Raw genomic sequence first — 21,494 nt, 5'->3', positions numbered from 1 at the left:
CAATCTTGGATTGGGTATTAAAAGAAATTTGTTGACTATTAATAAAGTGTTCTTCGAGTAGCCACAGCCATCCTGCAAGGATGACCAGTGTACACCTATACCTGAAGTAATGGTATGTTTGCATCTCTGAATAAGGATGGATACCCCAAAGGCAGCAGAAAGCCTAGCCATGTATCTATGCTTGTCTAGTACTTTTTTTTTTTCCCCTTTAAATGTGGTTTATGAAATCAGAGTTGTGCTGTGTCATTTTGATTAGCAGGAATCCATGTTTAATGACTCTCTTCCAAGCTCTTTCCAGCATGTATTCCCAGCACATATTCCCATTAAGCTTCTACAATTTAGCTGGTAGAATATTATCTGTACTGATACCTTTACATTGGGGTTCATTTTTAACTGATATGTTCTCATTCAAGAACAAGTTGCTGGCTTGATGCAGCATTTATTTGCTAAATTGCTACTGATCTACCATGTGATCTTACCAATTCCTTCTAGCCTTAAAGCCCATTAATCTGTGAGTGACCTGACTCAGAGTTCACTGGAACCCAGGGGAATCTTCCAATGGTTTCATTGGTATGTATAGATAATAAGCACTTTTTAAAAACAGTAGATTAATTTTGCCAAAAGGGATTCTGTGAGGTGTCAGCTATGAAAGCTGCCATCAAGCATTGTTATGACACTTACAAGGACAAAGTAATAAGCTTTGAAAATTACATCATTTACAATAGATTATTTACTTTTGGCTGTCACTAATGAAAGATTTAGAGCTCTGCCCAAGTTATTTTGCAGAAGAACATTAGGGGTTATGAACTTAAAAGAACCTGTTTTATTAGCAGGCTAATAAGAGATGTACTGTCATGTGCTGTAATGTTTTCCTTGCAGGTAAAGCCTCTGCTTTGCTGACAGCATTACATTGAGGAAAAATAAATCTAGCTACTGAAGAGGTTTTCTAAGATGTCTTCACATTTGTAGGGAACAGTGATACAGGAGCAAATTCTAGGCATAAAACCACAGAGGTAATGTCTATTAAGAACAGTATAGTTAGATAAAATAAAATAAAATATTCTTCTGGAAGAAAAGTTGAACCTATTTAATTCCCATCTTTTTCTAAACTAGCATACTTACTGGTTTTAGTAGTTTTTTGTAACTCAGAGGAGAATAGCAGTTTCAAAAATTTAAATTATTTCCTTGACCTAGATAATTTACAGTCCAGTGAATCAATCCAGGAAACATTAGGTTAGACATAAAACAATAATTACAGAAGCAAAATAAATATAGATTCTTGCCAGGATCAACATAATATTTAGAGTGACAACAAGTAATAATGTCTGATTTGCCCAGCAAGGAATAGACTATTCTCAAAACAAAACAAAACAAAACAGTTTTCAAAAAAAAAAAAAAAAAAAGTGGTATATATATCTACTTTCTTTCAAAAATATTGTGATTTCTCAAACCAGGTAGCCCAATGATCACAAGGACTGGTTTATTTTGTTACCAGTGTGTGCCTCACATTTGACTTGTTTTGGTTTCTAGAAATGAAGCAACTTTCCCTATGGCAGAGTATTTATAAGATGCCTCTCCCATGCAGATTTGTTATTGGTTAGTAATGTACAAACTGACTCTGCACATTTTCTTAAAGTTCAAAAACTGAATGGTCTGTATTTTCTGCTTGGCCATCTATTTTCATAGAAACCACATCCAACCTTCTACAAAATTTGTTTAATATCTGCCAAGCTGTTCAAGAGTTTTTAGGAGAAACCAGACAGTCAGAAAAAAAATACACTTACAACACATTCACATACATCTTGTTTCCATGAAAAATCATATTAAAAGTTAAATACATTAAAATTACTTTATGTTGGCCTTCTTTCTCTGACAACTCATTAATCATCTTGACAGTGATTTTATTATTTTATTATCAGTAGATATCATAATTTGACATAAAACAAGGGAATGTTGCTATTTATGTAACTCCCTTCACTGTTCATTTCAGGGTTGCATATGGCCTTGAACACACTAATGATTTTTAAAGAAAAAGACACTTTATTACTGTGCTTTAGTTTATTATTATTATATTAATGCAGATGCTTACCCATAGATTCTTTCAGATAACTGTAGTACATTCAGCATTTATCAGACATCAGGAAAGGAAAGCAATTTTTCTCACAGTCATTAATGGAGATGCTGTTAGAAAATGTAGAACTTTAATGATGACATGTCAATATAATTCCTAAAGTGAGATATGAAGAGACATACAAAGCAAAAAGGAAGTCAAGTGAAACTTGAGTGAAACAGTCTAAAGCAGAAGGAACAACTTCTCTAGAATAACTCCTGTTTACTTCATTGGCAGTATGTGAAATAGCCAGCACATTCTTTGAAGCCTCCTTCTTGGCTTGTCACAAAAGCAGAGTGTGAACTGGGTTCCTGGAAATAATTTTTGGGGCTTCAGAAGAAAATTTTTTTTGTATTGAAATGTTTTGGTATGATATTTTGTCTTTTGTGTGTGTGTGTGTGTGTGTGTGTGTGTGTATGTGTGTGTGATTAAAAAGTATTGATTAAATTAAGAAGAGAACTGAAAATTTGTCATTCTGGTGCAATATGTGGCTACAGTCCTCTGGGATGAGATCTGAGGGATTTCACACAGGACCTGGCAGTGCTGGGTACAAGAACCTAACAGAAATGAAAGAGACTTGAAGTCTTATTAGCCCAAGTTTCTTCTCAAATATGCCCTTATGCTTCCTCACATGAGAAGTGAGAAGCTTTGTAAGGGAACTAAATTACAGAATTTAAGCAGAAAAGCATCAGGTCTGAATTTTAGCACGTAGATTGCTCTGGGATACACTGACTATGCATAGTGAAAATTATCTTCAGATGAGTCAGTGAATGGCAGCCTCCACTTTAAAATGCATCCCAAGCACCTTGATTCATAAGGTAATTTATTACTAGAAGTCATACTAAAAGGTGCTTTCTGGCAGAGCCAAATACAAAACAGATATAGACCAGGTGCAAATACGGGAAATGTTACAAAGAGAAACTTTTCAGAGCTTCCTGTTCTCTGAGATCTGAAAGAACAAGCTGTAACACCAACACCTGCCTGGTGCTCTGTGTGTCATCTCAGCAAATTTCCCATCTGTTAAACACTGAAGCAGAGAAAAAGCTGTTTCAGGCCTGCAACAATGTTTACAGGACTGCTTAGCAGTTTCATATTGTAAAAAGACATTAATCCAGAATGTAATGTTCAGATACATACATGAGATTTGTCAAACATTTCTTAGTATCTTAAATAAATAAATGTTTAGTTTAATCATGGTCTTAGTATTATTATAAAGGTACAGAATAATTCAGACATTAAAATGGGTAACAATTTCTTTCATTTTAGGATAGGTTAGACAGATCAGTAGCACTAAACAAACCAACAAACAAAACAAAAACAATCAACTAACCAAACAACACAACAACCAACCCAGAAGTCTAAGAAGTCACCACCACGTGGGTTTCTTCCTGGTAGAACTTTGGTGAGACTCCCCAAAGTGGGTGCCCCATACTGCTGTTACACCTCAGTCACTGATTGTTGTGGGAAGAGAAAGGAATTGGCCTAACAGTGAAATTCCCATTTAAAAACTGATATATTTTCTAGGCAGAACTCACAGGAACCTGGAAATGCTTGTTGTGGAAACAGCACCCCTCTTTGGGAAGTTTTAGGGACTTTCAAACTTAGTGTAGGTTCTAAGGGTTTTGCTCAAACTTCATTAAGATTTCCTGTGGTTTCTTAGCAGACTGTTTGGTTTTGCTTCAGCAAAATATACCAAATATTCAGTGGGAACGCCACTCAGCTGGCATACCTAGCTAATTTTGCTGGGAACAAAAACATTAGAACTATCTGCGATAATAGATAGAACAGATAGAATATTCCCTGCCCTTCCTCCCCCTGCTCCCCCCCAGAAAAAAAAAAAAAAAAAAAAAAAGAGTAACAGATATCGTCAAGGTAAAGAATATTTCTTTCTTTTGCAGCCACAGCCGGCATACTGTAACCATGACTCAGTCTTGTGTTCATCTTATACTGCAAAGCTATTGGGCTGCTATTGGGCTAATTTTGCAAGGGTAAGAATAAATGACCATTCTTTTCTCATCTGACATCATATCAAGAGACAACAATAAATATGCCCCTTCCAAATAAAAATTATATAAAAATAATCTTCAGCGCATCTTCTTTCTCAATATGGTTGATTGTAGCTGAAGATATGGAGCCAGGCTTTATTTTTATTTGCAGTTGTTTAAGTTTGGAACATATCCAATGACTTCAATAAAGAAATTCCAGATTTACACTTTTTTGGGGCAGAATTTCATTTAAGTCTTTATGGTTAAAAAATGCTCACAAGGTTATTACAATTAATGTGGTACAATAAATTCTTAGGTAAAATTTCTGTTCCAACTTAAACTCTTGCAAAACACATGTTACACGTGCCCAAAGTACAATGAGAGTATTAGGGGAATGTAGAATTTTATGCTTATCTTCAGATCTCAAAGAACTGTGAAATTAGTCATATTTATACACCAGAAAAATGTGACTGGTTTGTCAAGTAATTGTAACAGGTCACAACCTTTTCAGCCTCAGGAGCAAAACCAAGGGGTCTTAATATACATTTAATACACAAAACTATTTGAAACCTTCTAAAGATCAGACCTTCCAAACATTTAGATATATGCTTAAATTTAAGTAGCTAATCAGTTTCTAGTCAATTCAGTGGAACTACTCCTTTACTGTTTATTTGTAAATCGAAGTCATTTAAGCAGAGATGACTTCTCTCCTTGCCTTATTATACCATGTTTTAGTTCGTGTTATGAGGGTAAAAAAGATGTGAAAGGAAGAGAGAAAATCTTTGAACAGTAGAAGAATTATCCTTGGTTAATTAATATCAAGTAATTCCTTGTGTTTTCAGTCACTCATTATAAGGTTGATTTTCCTGGGTAAAGCTATATGTGTCACTATTCTGTGTCATAAACAGACAGAGTTGGATTTACTTTACATAATCTCTCGATACATCAGAAGTAGTTTACTAGATATTTTAATGAGCATGGTCCACCCAACAAGTGGTGGCAAAATCATTGCTGAGGAAGAGTTTGAAATCCATCAGAGTGAGAAAAAAGTTGATCATCCTTGTGGAGGGGAACTATAGCAGTAAAAGAGGGTGAACAATAAATGCTATGTCTTTAAATAAAGTGGAAACAGACTTTGGGTTTTATGACAAGCTTGGTTTTTCTTTTATTTTTTATTTATTTTTTTTTGATACACACTAGTTTTCTTCTAAGTATATCTGCTGACTGATATCCCCAGCTTTTATATATTTCCTGATTTTATTTCCTGATATCCCCAGCTTTTATATATCAGCTGATTTCCAGCAGGCATAGGGGGGAAATGAGCCTTTTCAGGGAAAGAAAAAACAGAAAATTCATCATGCAAAAATGTTTTCAAATTGTGGTTAGCTCAACCACTTTTCTTGTCATATTTCCTGTACTGTGATACACCTTAGGATTCCTCCAAAACACACATACACACACATCATGCTAAACTACAAACAAAACAAAACAAAACAAAAAACATAGAACTAAATGAGAGATAACTGTTTAATCTATTTCTGTTAATCACTTTGCAACATGGTCCATACTAGCTGAAGCCATTCTTTGGAGCTTCACTAAAGTCAGCACAGAGTTCAGGAAAGTGTAGACCTTCATTCACTTCAGTGGTTAAAAATGTACTTATCTCTCATGTTATGATTTATTAAATTGTTGTCACTGGAAAGGAAATATAGATGCATAAATAGTACACTCTTATTCCTTATGAATAATATGTGGAAATGGAAATAAAATAAAACAATATAAGGGACAATAAAATAATGGGAACATTATGTTAAATAGTTAACATCTCTGCCATGTATGAGTGCTTAAATAAACATATAGTAAAACTATTATTCAAACATGTTTTTATTTAGATAAAAGATGCATTTATCTTTTGTATATTCATTTAATATAACTCCTTAAAAGCAAATATTTTAAAAGCTCTGTTAATTCTTTAAAATAAATATACCAAGAATCTTACTTTAAAATAGAACAGGCTTGTTTTGTTTAAGGCAGTATTGACAACATGAAAAAAAAACAACACACAAATATAATGTAATCATTAATCAAAATCTCCTCTTTGTCTCTTTAGCTTACTGAAAGAAAATCAAAGGAATTTGTGTGTTAAGAAAAGAGTATCACAGATCTTTTAAAATCTGTGTTATTTCTGTGTGAAATATTGTCTAAATGAAAAACGCAGCTAATGTTGCAATTTCATCTGAAAAAGCAAAATTGGACCTATTTCAGCAAGATTGAATCAGCTAATATAAACAGTTGCACAAATATTATTTCAGTGCTAGAAAGAACTGTTTTCTATTAGTATGGAAAATTTCCAGATCTCAGTAAGACCAAGGAAGCAGCTTGTTTCCTGAGATGTGAAATAGGAGCTATACCTCCTCCCCTCTCCCCTTTTCATATAAAAGAAAAACATTAAAGGAATAAAGTTATATTATCTTCTGATTTCTGCCTATTATGAGTTCAGTTACATATGAGACCAAAGTGATACAATGTATCATAAACGTGAAATTCATGTTATATCAAATAATAATAAAAAAGTTTTGAGAAAAGAGGACCAAAAGCAATGCAAACTAGAGTATACACAAGCAGTGCCAAGTACAGCAAAGCACATTATAGTCCTATCATAATATGACCATAATGCTTATCTTATTTACATCACTTTACTTTCTTTGTCAGAAGTAGTTGTAAAGGGAAAGCAAAAGAAATTTGTCAGAGATTTCTGGTACTGAGTAAGTGGGTTAGGAAAAGGTCTAGTGATGCTAGTTTAGATCCTAGCCTAGGATTGGTATCACTGTGGATTTATTTTGATTTGCATCCACTCCCACTTTAACTATCATGGCTTGTTCTGTAGTGTATTCACTGAATTTTGTAACTCAGCTTCATGGGACATGGATTATGACCCATTGTTTTCCATACTTTCTAACTGCTATGCGTAACTGTTGCACTGCCAGAAATGCAGTGAGACCAAGAAAGTAGTGTTCCAGCCAGAGCTCTTGTGATGAGATTTTGGTTAACAGTACAGATTTTGGTACAGATATTCCAGTCTTGCAGACTCTCAGACAGTTTCTGCCTCATATACGATACCTCTCCCAAATGGAAGTTTTCTGATAATTATACATGACTAATTTAAAAAGATAGTATCACAGTACACTACCTGTGCCATATCCCATTAAAAATATCTCAGACAAATAATGTCCTCATCGTTAGGCCTGAGGCATACTTCTGACAACCTGTTGATTATAGCTGTGTAGGTTAGGTTAACACTTAACCCATCGGAACTCAGACTTTATCACTCAGTCCGGGTGTGAATACCATGCCTCAAATTGTCATGCAGGTCTGTATTTATATTATTTATATTTATATTTATATTTATATTTATATTTATATTTATATTTATATTTATAATCTTTATTTTCTTTTGGCATATTATCCTTTTTATACCTTTGGACATTCTACTCCAGTGAATTCACTAAGACCTTGTGAATTACAGTAGCGTGTGTCAAGTAGAAAAAGTCATTCTTCCTGTCTTGTGAAAAAGTTTTCAGGGAAGCAATAAGTACTTTCCAGTTTATGTTATGCAGACACCTCAAAAAGCATTGGCTTTGGCATCTGAACAGTATTTTAGGAATTATCTTTTTCCATATGTGGAATCAAAATATTTAATTCCCTATGACTTCACATCATTCATTTGAAATTGAGTAACATGTATTTTGTAATTCATGGGAATCCCTTGTCTTTTAAATACATCTTTCAGCAATAATAGGATGTATTCACTTATGTAGCAGAAAATGGACTCAGGGAAATGTGGCACAGCTTTTCAGGCTTCACAAAGGCTACTCACAGGAGTTGTTGATGTTGAAAAAATATGTTGCTTTATACAGTAGTTAATTATAAATTTTATCATGAGATAATAGACTTTTGATTAATTACTCTCTACTTCTGATATAACAATACATCGATTTGCTTGTTCAGTTATACCTACTTAGTCAATAATAAATCATCTGCCCAGTACAAGTTCTTGTGCTTTGGAAGCCTTAATATAACTATGGAAATGATGAAAGATATAGTCATTTGCAACCTACAAGCTGTTTTGTAATAAAATATTATTTTCTACAGACCAAGGTTATTTGAGCATTTCTGGTAATCTGCTTTACAACCCGGCCTCTTTAAGATTTCTTTAAGATTTGCACTGCACAATTTTTCTGCATGTTCCCTGAGTTTCACCTAGTTTGTACACAGCACAGGAGGTGAAGGTAATAATATAGATCAATGTTTTTAGCATCCTGTAAAGTAGGAGATATACAGTTCATATCGTACAGGAGATATAGTTCATCATAATGCAACAACAAAGTATCTATTGCATATGTCTCATTTTCTGCTATTGAAATCCTACTGATAAACAGAACCACCAGGTTTCTTCTCAGTTTCAACAGGTTTTTTATTGTTTTATTGAGAGCTCACGATGTCTTGGTCATGTAATAAACAAGTTCCTAAACTGTCCTCGCATGTCCAGCTGCACGATGACTGGGCCAGGGAGATTAGTCTTGAAAAGAATACTGCATATCACAAGCAATGTGATGATAGGAAACTCAGAAAATAAGAAAGTTAAAGCCATGGCTTTATGTCCATTAACTGAACAGCAAGCCCTGCAGTGAGTCCTAGAGCAGTCACACATAACAGAGCACTGCTTCTAGTTGCTGCAGAGCTCCATCATGTTTCTGTGGGTATTGCCAAGTTATCCTGTTATTCCACTGTCGCCTCCACAGAGCAGTCTTCCCTTGGGTGCCCTCTGTGGTTAGAGTAATTATCCACAGGATGTTTTGTGAGTTTTTTGTACTATGAAATCTTCATGTTTGCTACTGTTGAAGTCTTCATCTTTGCTGTCATCTGCCTTGATTCCTGTTTTATTTGCCATCTTTTATCATTCACTCGAGTTAAATTAATATTTTCTAATTGTATCTTTGCCTTCGTTTCCCTCTGTTTCTGATCATTATCCACCTTGATTGACACTGTAATTATCATGTCCCCAGCTATTATGTGGGTGTCTGTAATAGCTCCACTGTTGTTTTGTTGAAACACTTTCCTCACTGCTCTTATTCCAAAAGCTAGATATTATCTATCTTGTAGATGCCTCAGGAGCTCCACAGTCTAGATGATTCCTCATTTAAACAGACTTGCCAATATCAGTCTTCTTTTTTTTTTTTTTTTTGTCTAAAAGAGTAAATACATTTGCACCAAGTAGTCTGTGCCTGTGCTGAACATCTGCTAGTGGAATAATGTGTAGAATAGACCTGTTAAAATATCTGGAATTAAGATAAATTACACAATTATTTTTTTTTTAGCTATGACTAAGCCTTTGTGGATATGTTCATTTTGGCTGTGACCTTCATCTACTGGATGCTTGGGTACAATTTGGAGACTGTCTCCTGCAAATGGGCCATTTTTCTGGCCAGGCTTGATAAGAGTGACTGACTGATATATACACTCTTCTGGTGTACTTACAGGCCTGTAAGCACATTTTGAATCATAAAATCAGATTTTTGTGTGTGTATGTGTGTGCTGGCTGCCTTAATACCCAACACTTGTATTAAATACATTAGTTTTTAAGGCATTGTATTTTTTCAGTTTAACAGTAATACTGGTAACACATGAGAGACAAGAGCTGAAGACTTGACCTTTACTTGTATTAAAGGGACTTAGCTTGGAATTGCCATCCGTTATAACGCCAAAGTAGATGGAACCTAGTATCTCATTCAGAAGTTAAAAACTTAACTTCAGGCCCAGTACCTCTCTTTATAATTAAAATGTGAGAAACTGAGATTTGCTGGGCACACTGAACGCCCTTTCCTACTCAGTATCACTGTACTCTCAGTGTAGGATTAATTAAATTCAACTTCATACACACATTTTAAGTATTATCATATAGGTCAACTTAGTTAATCTTTGCATATGGAAGTGTATTTAATTTTATAATTTTGCAACATGTTACTCTGAAGGCTGAGCAAATCTTGGTACTTAAACACTATAGCACACATGCATTGCTCCTACATGTATGTCTGATATACTGATGTCTCATTTATCATGGCTATATCTGCCTTAACAAGTAGCAAATTGCTGAGGATACCCACACTATATACATTTGCTGGGGGAAGACGCTAATTCAGGTTAGCTCCAGGCTCCCATGAACTGAATGTCTGCTGCCAGTTGACATGCATTAGTGAAGTCCCGCACTGCCTCCCAGTCTCATCCAAAACAAGATCAGTTCATGCATTCTGAGACTGCCCTGCAATGCAAATCAGTGTTCAGTAATTGGAGACAGCTGGCACACTTGGTTTACAAGGGCATTTTTGGTCTGAAATAAAATGCTACTTCAGATATAACCTGTGCCTCTTAAAAGCTGTGATATTCTTTGGGGTACTTTGAGACGATAAGAATTGTACAGATGGAACATGATTTCTGTTCCTGGATCTATGGCTTGTAAAATCCTGCTAATGACTATTAATTTTTTCCTGACCCAAATCAGTATCTGTGACAGTCTTTTCTAAGGTCTCCAGCTCCCATCTCCTGCTTCACCTTGACTGCATAATTTGTTTTTCCAAATGCATAATTTCTTCACCTCCTAACTGTGCTGTACATGTCTTACTGCTTTTTTCCTATATGTAAAAATTGGTCATCTGTAATTACACTGGAGACGTTATCAACATCAAAGCATATTCATAGCCATTACATGTAACAATAGGTTGTTATGAGCTTTATGAAACCCTGCTTCCTACTTTTCTACTTTATTGTTTCCTGAAGCCTTCACCTGGTCCAGTCACCTCCACTTCTCTGTAAAATTGCCAATGAGAAATTAAACTGGAAATGGCTTATAGTTTTTTTTTTTTTTTTTAAAAAAACAACCAACCAACAACAACAAAAAAATGACTGCTTTTAAGTTTATTTGTGTTACTTTTCATTTTATTTTGTCATTTACCTGTAGTCTCAGACAAAATAACCTCTTTTTGCTTTAAACCAACTGGTGTCACTTCTGACACAATTATTGTTATAACAATAATTGTTATAAACAATATAATTGTTATAAACAATAATATTATTATGTTATAAACAATTATATTGTTTCCCAGCTGTTGACTTCCCATACATCATGAATTCAGCATGAGACCAGGGAGACCAAAGGATGTTGAAAACTCTTACCAAATACCAGATACTGTACCTACAGAGCCCTGACTAAGTATGTGTTTCACATGAGAGCTGCTTCCAACTTCTTCCTCTAAAAAAAGCTTGGTTGTGTGAAATGACTAAGCAGCAGTACAGTAGAAGACATTTGTGTTAACTGAGTTTTGTTGTTGTTGTTGTGTATTTATTCCTCTGCATATTGGTACAAAAGAGAAAGTATCAAATACTGTGTTCATGTATTTTTGAAAAAGATGTAGCACACATCATTTCACTCATTTGAAGAGACTCATTGCTGTTGCATGGGTAACTCAGGTAAGCAAAATACATAAATTCAAGTATTTATGGGTTCAGAATCCTAGTGACTATTAAATTAATTGAGGTAGAAACCTGGATAAATGCAATCTTTTGGGAAGATTTGGCATACTTCATTAAAGGGAAGTCCTGTATGGTCTGAAGGCCTCTTGAAAATGTTCAAAGGAATCAACAAATGCATAGTTATGGGTGATCTGGCTGATCATTTACTTGTATCAGTCCAAAGACTTGTAAGGTATCTAAACAGTCATGAAATCAGAGGGAAGGTCTCAAGGGCCATTGATACATACCTGGTTAAAAATATAATAAAGATAAAATGATATATATATATTTTCTTTATAAGAGAGGTTACCATTGTAGTTCCACTGCAGCTGTGCTCATTCATATATTTAAAAATGATGTAGAAAAGGATATTATCATGGATGAGACCCTTTTTAAAATTATAATATTTGTGACAGTAGTTGAAGAATGGTTAAAGGACCTTAGAAGCCTAAGTGACTATGTAATGAAGGGGCAGTTGACATATATTATAGATATATACAAAGTGATATACATGAGGAAAAACAATCTTAACTTCACACGTGAACCAGCAGTCTGTTACTTTGCCATTACCACTCACAAATGATCTAGTGGTGCTGTGATAATCAGTTCTGTCAAAACAACAGCTTAACATTCAGCAGTGGACAAAAAGGCATGTTAAGAATTATTACAAAAAGAAGAAAGAGCAAAAGCTGAATAAACATTTATGAAACTGTAAATAAGCGGTTCACATTCTAGAATATTGTGATTTTTGTCTCTTCTCATGATAGCAGAATATAGATCTACAGTAGCAGTAGTAAAGATACAAAGAACAACATGGATGATCAAAGATATGGAACAGCTTCAACATCAGTAGTGTTTAAATTGAATGTTTTTAGCTTCCAAAAGAGAGGACCAGATAGATGTAAAGCTCTCCAGAATCATAACTATCTTGGAAAGGCTGGAGAGGTAACCTATACACCGTCTCTTTTGGAATTAATGAATGAAGCTAGTATGAATCCAGTAATTGATCATGTAGTGGGATATACATCTTTTGAAAATTTTTCAATGGATGTTCTATATACAAAAATTTAGTAAGAGCTAAAGCAGACAACTATAAAGATTCTTAGAAATGTAATGCAAACTGTTGTGAGAGGTTATTAAGTCAACTACATCGGGTTCAAGAACTTCCAAAAACTGAAAATAGTTGAGGTCAGGAAAGTATTAAATGAAATGCAATCCATGCTTTCCCCATACTTGCTTTTCCCTAGCCATTTCCTTTATCTCTTAGGGTCAGAATATAGGGTTACAAAAATTTCTGTTTCCACATTCTTAAAGTTTTGTGAAGTTCAGTTCTGGTTCATTATTTACTCATATTACCTACTCATTATTTATTTATGTTTATTCTTGTAAATAAAACTAGTTATTGCACCAGTAGTTACTTTATTGAAATTGTTTCATTCTCACATTCTTAAAAAATTTTACAAAATTCATTCTCTCTCACAAACTAGCAAGCTTCTCCAATGAATGTTTCAAATAAAAGTGTTAAAGAATATTATGTAACTACAGAGGAGTATGGACTAAAACAAAACAAAACAAACAAAAAAAACACTCACACAGTGGAGATTACTACCATTAAAGCAGGCTAATTACACTTACACATAATAAGTCTATTCAGTAGTTATAGTGTATTTTTTTTTTTTTTTGGTGTACAGTTGTTTCTTTTAGGTTTGACTGCTCTGTTCAAGAGCCATGGACAATGTGTGGTACTGTAAAGCAAAGTACAGAGTTACTTTAAACTTTCAGTCAGAATGTACTAAAGACATGATCTGAGAAGAATTTTGTTATCTGTAAGCAGCACAGAAGTTAATTTGGTTCCACATCAGATTCTCTTGGGAGGGAAAAGGGAGTTGTTAGTATTTACCAAACAGTGTAATTTCAGTTTACCACCCGAGCAGGTATCAGACTTTAAACTCTTACCAACTCCATGCAACCACCACTCCACAAAACATAATTATAAAAACCCTAGGCTGGCTTTCATTATAAAGTATGCTTTTATCTCAGGGTAATTACTACAAGCAAAATGCATGCGTTGACAAGGAACTTCAATTTTTACTACCAAGTAAATAGATATAAAGAAAAATGAGCAGAGCTAAAGGCATAATGCAGACTAGTCTGTTTCAGCTAAAGGCAGAACTGAATAATCTTTGCTGTGATGAGCTTTTACTTCAGGATAGATCTGTAAAACTAGGTGTAAAAATAAAACTAAAATAACAAAGAACAACCATTCCCAAATTATCCTTTTATGAAATAATAAAGAAGAAAGTTTACACAGACAAACACACACACACAAATGTATAAAAAAAGTAAACAAACAAAAATAACCAAAATATCTCAATAAATTAAAAAAATAGATTTCTGGGAATGTTACACGTTTCTTTTTGAAAATTAACCATATCACCAACACCCTGACTTAAATTTTTAAAAGTAGTCTTCTAGCTTCCTTATCAGGAAATACCACTTCATTTGAGAAAATCTTGCAGGATTCAATCAAGAATTATCCTTGAGAAAGGACCCAACCCCCCAATTATGACTGGTTTGCATCCCAGCAGTTTGAGATGTTTCCTTCTTTTGTAACACAGATGATAAAGATCCCCAGACTATTCTCAAGGTAATCAAGGCTTATTTGTTTTCAGATGAACCCTAATTTAGACCTCAGGTGAACAGATGAGCTATCTCATACATAGGTTTTCTCCAAAATAATGAAGGTATTCATTACTCAGTTTAGCCACTGTGTGATAAGTAAAATCACCAGTACCTGGTGAAGTCCTAATGAAGATAAGTCAGTTTGTAATTTCAACATGAATTTGGAGATTGAGTTTTGCTTCTGCAAAATACGCTGTGTCAAATTACTAATGTGTGAAAGCTGCAAATCATCTGACTTCGTTAGGATTTAAAAACAAAAAAAAAAAAACAAAAAAAAAACAAAAAACAAACAAACAAACAAACAAACAAAAATCAAAAACAAAAACAAAAACAAAAACAAAAACAAAAACAAAGATGAAGACACACCTACTTGCCCAGTGAAGGTATATCCTGCATAGAAATGCCTCTAAAAGGCATTTGTTGGAAAAGGTTTTGCTAGCTGCAGGCAGACAAGTAAGCAGGCAAAATCAGGTACTCAGAGTTTACAGTACTTTGGGCTATTTGCCTGCTTCAAATTAGCAGCTGCAAAATAATTTGTGGCTCACAGCCTACATTTTGGAATTTGAGGCATCCTCCTCCCCCAGTGGTTTGACAGAGGCAGATATCAAGATCTTTATGAAGATCGATGGTGTCACATAGACCTGCTAAATTTTTGCTTAAAGAGCTGTACAAAGTAGGATTTTGTTTAATTTAGGTAGTTAATCCTTTTCTTTTTAGCAAGGGCTTACTTCTTTTAGTTTGTTTCAGTTTTGTGTGTTTGTTTATTTGCTCAAGAGTATGTTTATGTTGTGCTGGAAAGTTTGTGGAAATTTCAAGAGCAAATATAAATAATGCTACAGGGTAGATAAGGAACACCTAAGATTGTTAAGAAAAGTGAAATAAGCCAGTATCTGAACACCAGCCAGTGGCTTTTCCCTTTATTTTCAATGATAACTGAAAACAAATTTCGTAAATGGCAGAATTCCAAATACTGTAAATAATCTTTTTTTTTTTTTTTTTTTTTTTCGATATTTGACATTTTGCAATAACTATTTAGTATAGTGGATGATTTCTCTCTCTATCTCTCTCTTAATGAAAGACCAAAAGCAAGCAACTTACAGAAACGTTTAATTTTAATTATCACTATAACCTTTAGTATGACAGACTATTTCTAAAACAGAGGGATCTTTACCTGTTTTTATACTGGTGTTTGGAAAAGTGTCTCACATTATTAGATCAGTAATTGTAGCAAATGCATAACATAGTTAACATTACATCTGCAAAGTAAAATTCTCCATATATTGAAGTTAATTTAATTTACTTCATTCACGACTACAAAATCTTGGAGCAATGTTTTGACTCTATCACTCTGGGAGGACAGAGTGGCTCCTTAACTCTGATACAAGAAGACAACAAGTGCAGGATACATGGAATCCTTCAAGAAATTATACATTTTCATCAAAAAGCAGTTGTCACACATTTTCTTTTATACAAAATGAGCAATAGTTATTTTTTTGATATCGCTGAAGATATTATAGAAACTGAAGTGCTCTTTGCTGTGTGTATTCAATTAAAGTCATTTCCCTGAACAAAGGGATAACTATGTTAAGACTATGAAGTCAAGATCACTTAGTTCTGGTGATGGTTAAATGTGGTCTAAGAGAAGTTGCTTGACCTGCTTTGACTTGTGTAGGCTGCAACAAGTTGTTAGGAAACTCTCTAGGTTATCTCATTTTTTTTTTTGGTTGGTAAAACATCGGTAACAACAACCACCGTGTTAGGTCTTGGAGAATGCTTGTACAGCAAGGTAATGTGCATAGAATACAACTCTTTGCTCACACTGGTGTTCCTGTCAGATGAGTAAGTGAGATAATCACTCAAAACGTACACTGGCTTTGCACATAACACAGTCAAATCATATAATGTGGTAGGTAATGTTTTTGCCATTGTGAACATTGACAACTGCCATGTAATTTTTTTTTTTTTTCTTGTACTGAAATGTCAGTTAATGTCACTGAGGAATAAATCATTCTCCTAATATGTTTTCATGTCTAAGTGATCTACCTACCAGGCCTAGACAAAAGCAAAGGAGAAACTTGTGAGTGAAAGGTCCAACAGTAAAGGTCAAAGATATACAGTTTTGCCGTGATAAATGTACTAGCATATATCAGAATATGGTGACAGAGGTCTTTTGCAGGAGGGTGATGGGTACATCCAGAATTAGAGTTATGTAAATTGATTTGACCTTTAAGAGAAAATGAGGCTAAGATAAAACAGAAAGGAGATAAATGTTTTAAAACTAATTGTCCATCCTTATTTAGAACCAAAACATTTTATTATTAATTTACTTTGGATGCTGAATCATTATCATGCTGATATGGTATAGATCAATTCTTGTATAAAAATAAGGATGCTCACTTTTTGGTTTGGATTTGCTTTTGTGTGTAAAAGAAAGCTTTAAATTAATCTGACCCTGAATTCCTCTTGTATTTCTTTGAAATTACAAGACTGTTATTTTATGAAGTGAAAATGAAAGGGTTTATTAAAAAAAAAAAAAAAAAAGCAAAAAACAAAACACGTTTAACCAAAAATTATAGAAAAGCTCAGTATTTAAATGAAAAATCTGAACATATTATTTCCTTGGGTCAAAGTGTCCAGTAAACAGGACTCTTCTATGTAGGAGGCTATGTTTACAGTCACATAGTCATTCCGGGTTGAAAAATGCAGAGTAATTATCTTGCTAAGTGTTATATATCACTTAAGTGGTAGAGCCAATGTTATAAATTAAAGTCCTGTGCACAGAAGCTTCAAAAATACAGATCATATGATACCCAGTAATTTAATTTAGTTTGTGTAATGGTTAAATTCTAGCATGAGACTAAAACACCGTAATCTCTGGAAAGAGAAAGAACTGAATTAAATAAAAACTTGCATATAGGGTGAAGCCTCATCCGTGCTACTCATTCGGCACGTTCAAGAGATTTATTTATATGGGACCTGATGCAGTTGTGAGCTAGTTTGTTTGTTTTCCTACTGTTCTCTGTATGCCTTTGTTCATTTTTAATGAGAGATTTGGAGGAAAATGCTCATTTTTAATGATATTTTTGGAACTTCAGAAAGAATTCACGAGGCTTCCTTGTATGGTTTATGATTAAATACCTCAGTAACACATACATTTTTTTTCTTCGGTAAGTTTATATATTGTGTTTTATAGCCAGTATCTAAGACACCATGAAACTTCCATCACTTCTTGGAGCTGAAACAAACCCAGGGGGTGAGGGTGACGCTGAAGGTTTTTTATCTGTAAAACTTTCAAAATATGTACAAAGCTAGAATCTGCAGTGTATCTAATAAAGTCAGATCACAGTCTCACAGTGAATGGACACTTTTTGTTCAGTTATGTTAAATACTGTGTCTCAATATACAGAGATAAACCGTATATGTTTGTTTGAGAGGCTAACAGTAGATTAAGAAGCCCATCATGAAATAATGTAATGCTATGAGAAACAAGTGTGCTTCTGATGCAACATTATACTTAGATCTGCCTTACAAAATAAGAGTTGCTCTCATGTCTAGGGAATATTTAGAAATGCAAAGTCACAGAAGATATTGTGTAGTTCATTTGGAGGTGAGAAGGCATCCCCTATATGCTGTCTGTTTTAAATTGGTAAAAGGTCACACACAAAATCAAGATGTAATTTCAGCATGGGGTACTATATTGGTGTTTTTTTTTGTTTGTTTTGTTTTTTAATATATATAGTATGTCTCTAGTGCTGTGTATTGTAGATATTAGTAATAATAAGTGGTGATATGAGCTTTCTATGTGCGTGCTTAGCTTGAGTAATATAATTGAACCATATTTATGTGGGATAACTTATATTTTAATTACTAGCACCATCTGAAAAACTTTCCATATACGTTTGATGCAATTATGCCCAGGCAATCTAGCACTATTACAGGTACACAGAAAAATGTGACAATTGTGCTAAAAGTGAGGTTTTATTTTAAGGCAATTTAGTACTTACAGATGTTTATGTAGTAAGTGACCTGAGATACTTAAAGAAAGGTGTTTTTTTTGTATAAATGCTGAACAATAAAATAAAATAAAATAAAATAAAATAAAACAAACATGCTTTACCATGAAAATGTTACATGTCTAAAAAAAAAATAATCCTTATATCAGTCATAACTCCCAAATTTTTCATGCAATGCATACTTAAACCACCAAGTTCCATTCTTTAGTTTCTCTACTAAATTTTCTACTAAAATTTTTGTATGTTTCAAGCGAAACTTGAACAAGTTCACAAAGTAAAAATGGAATATTTGCATGCACATTGGCAAAGAGACAATACGCTTCTGTGGTATTAATTTTTCTTTTCATTAATATTGTTTACCCTTTTTGGTAGGGGAATTATGAATTACCATACCCAAATAAAAGTGCTGAATTTTTAAAAAGCAGAGTTTGAAGGGGAAAGATTTTTCGTTACAATTGGTTGTAAAACCTGAAGTAATCTTGCCTTATGCAGTGCCCAAGCAAAGAAGCGTTTACTATGAAATATCTTGTATATGTCAGTCTTGTGAAACAAATTAAAATCATACTAAGCTTTCACATTCTTAAACATTTTCAACTAGACTAATTAATTTATTTATCCAGTAATATCAAATACTTACAGATAACTGTAATGATGAACTCCAAATGGCAAGAGCATAGCATAACAAATCTTGGAGCTGATGATGTGTTGTAGCAATTAGCATATCCTTTATTTGCGGAACTCAGCAGACACTTGTAGTTATACATGTTAGTAATTCATCAATTTCACATGTGCTTTAACAAGAACTACATGCAATTTGAAATATATAGTCACTATTATCATGTGATAATTAAGGGAAGTTTTCTCTCTTTTTTATTTATTTTTTTTTTATTTTTTAGAGAAAAAAAATTATAAGAGAACATTTTAATATTCCTTTTTCCAAGACAATAACTTGACTTATTCCTAAGTAAACTGGAAATACTCTTGGCAAGTCTATAGAGTATAAAAGTTACATGTAATGATGATCTTATGCTTCCTGTTTCCATAGCGTACATTAGAATATGAACAAAACTGAGGGCAAAGGGAATTCTAAATTTAACTAGGAGATTGCTTTAGGCTACAGATATGTTTGTTTTAAGTGAGCAGGAGACTACATGAAGCAAGTCTATTTGAAAAATCTTTTGTATACCGTTTTCCTCCTCCATTACAGGAATTTTCAGAGATAGAGTTCCCCGTTCTTTTCTCATAGATAATATGAAATGAACTATTTATTACAGGTAGGAAGGTTCTTTGGTGGCACCGAAGATTGCCTCTAATGTGGTTTTAAGGCTACGGGATCAAATAAGAGTCAGTCCATCTGATAAAAAGCTGACAATGATTTCAATTAAGCAGATCAAATTGGTAAGAAAATGATAAAATGGGAAAAAAAAAAAAAGAAAAAGAAAAAGAAAAAGATTTCTGTGAAGTGATCTCTCTCTCTGATTTGTATATGAATTTTAAGAGTTTTTATAGATAAACAAAATATAAGATGAAGTCAAATTCTTATATATTAATGGCTAATTCAGTGTTTTCTAGAGTAAAAGTTAAAAATAAACAAACAAAGAAAAGTGAAATGGTAGGTAAGTATACCTACCATTTCTGCCTGCTCAAGGCAAAAATCTGCATTGCTCAAAGAGAATAATTCATATCAGTTTTAAAATCCTCGAATGCTGCAGGGCATTTCAGCAGTAAACTTGGTCTCCAATTTTTCTCCCCTATCACAGCAATCCCCTTTCTGGCACTCTGTATTCTGTAGAGTAATTGCCATGAGTGTGAGGAATGAAAGGTTTAAATCACTATGCCAAATTGGAAAAATAACTTTCAACATTGCATAAGTACTCACATGCAGCCATTTTGAGAAAAATGAATTTTAAGATTTGTTGTTGTTGTTGTTGCGTTTGCTGTGAAACACTCCAAAACATCTCCTTTCATGCAAATTTGAAAACAGGAATGGCTTTGACATAACTATATTCATGAAACAAATTCACGTTTGAGTGTTGTGGTCTGATAAGGCAACATCAGTCTCAGAACGCAGCTAAAGTTACTAGGAGAGAAAGAAGAACAAAGGTCACTGGCTCTGATTGCCCTGATAGGGAAGCTGGTATCTGTAACTCTTTTTTTTTTTTTTTTTTTTTTTTTTTTGTACTTTGTGTTTACTGTAGCATGATATAAAACATTTTGAAGTCACATGTAGTCAATAAGCTTACTGCTGACTATATGTGAAAGAGGAACCAAAAGAAGAATCTGTTCTGACTATAGGCGGCATAAATTTTACACAGAAATTTGCCTGATTTCTGTATGTTTTCTGTGCTTTTCTTGGGCAGTGGAGCAGTGCAGTGGTCACAGCATCAAGCCTGCTGGAGTTCAAGTAGTGTTTGGACAGCTCTGTCAGACATATGGTTTGATTTTTGGGTGGTCCTGTGTGGATCCAGGAGTTGGACTTGATGATCCTTGTGGGTCCCTTCCAACTCAGGATACTCCATGATTCTGTGATAAAAAATTCATAAATTTAAACCTTAGAGTACATCCAGTGAAGAAAGGGAAAGAAAGTATTTATCGCTTGTAATTGGATAATGGAAGAATTTCAGTCCAGATGTTATAAACTCTATAAAAACAGATGTATTCCTGGGATTTCCATTATTTTCAGCCTGCATTTCTTAAGAACAAGTCATGAGTTTTGACTCCATCCAGTCTGACTCATAACCAAGCACAACAATATTTCCTCAGCACACCTCCAGAACTTGTGCTTTTCATGTAATTCCCTTCACAATGGGAAGCCACTCCACAAAAATAACTGTGGAATTAAAAGCTACAGAGTTTAGAGGAAATGGGAATGTATGGTGCTCATAAAGATCTGATTGCAGTCTGTTTGCTGAGGCACAAAAACTTAGCGTAATCTGTAGACCCATGGGCCTGAGGATAACTATTCAGTTTAGCTTTCCAGAAAAAGAAAGCATTTAATTTTTTGGCAAATACCCGTAAGTACAAGCAACATAACATTACTAAAAAGGAGAGCTAGAGCAGAAAACCAGTGAACTTGCTTTTGAATAAAGTCTTGCAGAGCTATAACATAGTCTGTTGTTCTAGGATTTGTTTTGTTGG

This window comes from Netta rufina (assembly GCF_964035555.1).
Source record: "Netta rufina genome assembly, chromosome: 4".
NCBI lineage: Eukaryota > Metazoa > Chordata > Aves > Anseriformes > Anatidae > Netta > Netta rufina.
The sequence above is the reverse complement of the archived record's forward strand: the minus strand, read 5'-3'. Positions refer to the sequence as shown.